The sequence below is a fragment of the Sciurus carolinensis genome, chromosome 2 (assembly GCF_902686445.1).
Source record: "Sciurus carolinensis chromosome 2, mSciCar1.2, whole genome shotgun sequence".
NCBI classification, from domain to species: domain Eukaryota; kingdom Metazoa; phylum Chordata; class Mammalia; order Rodentia; family Sciuridae; genus Sciurus; species Sciurus carolinensis.
This window is the reverse complement of record NC_062214.1, coordinates 81,273,854-81,276,045: the sequence shown is the minus strand read 5'-3', so window position 1 is coordinate 81,276,045 and position 2,192 is coordinate 81,273,854. Positions and strand designations below refer to the sequence as shown.

General features: G+C 36.4%; 1 pseudogene; it reads left to right on the top strand.

Moving 5' to 3' along the window:
• The first annotated feature begins 1,267 nt into the window (after positions 1 to 1,267).
• On the top strand, positions 1,268 to 1,567 carry LOC124978262 (acylphosphatase-1-like; annotated as a pseudogene).
• The last annotated feature ends 625 nt before the right edge of the window (positions 1,568 to 2,192 follow it).

Below are 2,192 nucleotides of genomic sequence, written 5' to 3'. Positions count from 1 at the left end.
AACAGAATCGACCGCACGGAAGACTTGGGAAAAGGCAGAAAACAGGAAATGGTGTCAAGGTGACTGATCCCTGCTTCTGGTATAATTTATATTCAAAATAGATGCTGAGGCACTGTAAAAGTATACATCTATTTAACAGTGTATTTTGAAGAGTGAAACTTTTAACTTTATTATTATTATTATTATTATTATTATTATTATTATTTCGGTACCAGGGATTGAACCCAGGAGCACTTAACTACTGAACCACATCCCCAGTCCTTGCTATTTTTTATTTTGAGACAGCATCTGGGCGGTTGCTTAGGGCTTCACTAAGTTGCTGAAGCTGATTTTGAACCTGCGATCCTTCTACTTCAGCCTCCAGAGCAGCTGGGATTACTGGCGTGCACTACCAACACATCCTGCAGTCTGTAGTCTTTGTTTTGTTTTGTCTTTTTGAGTGGCGTGAAACATGGTTGAAGTTTTTTTTTTTTTTTTTTTCTTTTTTTGAGATGGGGGTCTCTCTATGTTGCCAGTTGACCTTGAACTTCTTGGCTCAAGTCATCTTTCTGCCTCAGCTTCCAGAGTAGCTGAGACTATGGATACATACCACCACTGAATCTTCGTCTTTTTTTTTTTTCAGTGAATGTGTAATTGTTCCAGTACAATTTGTTGAAAAAAGACTATTGTTCCTCCATTGAATTGACTTAGCACCTTTGTCAAAAATCATTTTATGTGATTGATATATGTATGATTTGGATTCTGGACTTTCAATTCTGTTCCATTGATTTATGTGTCTGCTTTTATTAATACTGTACTGTCTTAAAATATCATGCCTCTGTTGTAAGAGTAGAAATCAAGTAGTGCGAGTCTCCCAACTTTATTATTTTTTTCAAAAGTCATTTTGGGTATATTATTTCCTAAAATATTTTGGAATTGGCTTTATTGTTCTCTATGAAAAATCCTGCTAATATTTTGATTGGGGTTGCATTAAATCAATTAATCAAGTTGGGAAGAAATGACCACTTAAGAACATGAATTTTCCTTGCTGGGTGTGGTGGCACACACTTGTAATCCCAGCAGCTCGGGAGGTTGAGGTGGGAGGATAATGAGTTCAAAGCCAGTCTCAGCAATTTATCAGGGCCCTAAGTAACTTAGTGAGACCCTATCTCAAAATAAAACATAACAAAGACTAATGGGAGTGGCTATTTGCATGGCTGGGGGCAGTTGGCTTGGTGGTCACCAGTGTAACTCAGTCCACAGTGGGGAAGACAAGGAGGATTGGAGCATGGCAGAAGGGGACACGTTGGTATCAGTGGATTATGACTTTTTTGGGTAGGTGCAAGGGGTGTTTTTCTGCAAGTACACTCAGGCTGAGGGTACAGAGTTAGGATCGGTAGGCTGGGTCCAGAACACTGACCTGGGCACAGTTCTGGGACAATTGCAAGGTCCCATCTCCAAGGTGTATCACATGCAGGAATGGTTTGAGACAAGAGGAAATTCTAAATCGTGCATTGACAGAGAAAATTTCAACAATGGTACAGTCATCTTGAAGTTGGATTATTCTGATTTCCAAATTGTGGAATAAAAACCTGAATTTAAATTTTGCAAGAAAAACTCAGTTTTGGTTTTTATTATTAATAGAGATAGAACTATTCTGTGTTCAATATTAGAATTAGTTATTTTTGTATCAGGTACTTGTTACTGCGTGTTACATGTATGATGGAACACAACTTTACACAATTCTTGTTTTTTTAAACATATGTATATATATATATATATATTTTTAGTTGTCATTGGATCTTTTATTTTATTTATTTATTTATTTATTTATTTATTTATATGTGGTGAGGAGAATTGAACCCAGGGCCTCACACATGCCAAGCAAGTGCTCTACCACTGAGCCACAACCTCAGCCCACAACTTTACACAGTTCTAATAAACAAAAACACATTAGAAAAAAAATGAAACATAAAAAGGACTAGGGGTGTGACTTGGTGGTTAGGCGCCCCTGGGTTCAATCCCTGGTACCAAAAAAAAAAAAAAACAAACAAAAAGAAAACAAATTTTCCCAGTCCATAAATACTTAATGTAAATCTCTTTTAGTTTCTTTTGTCAGTGTTTTGTTGTTTTACCCTACTGATCTTAAATGTCTTGTTAAATTTGTACAAAGTATTTCATGTTCTTTATGCTATTGTAAGTGGTATTATTTT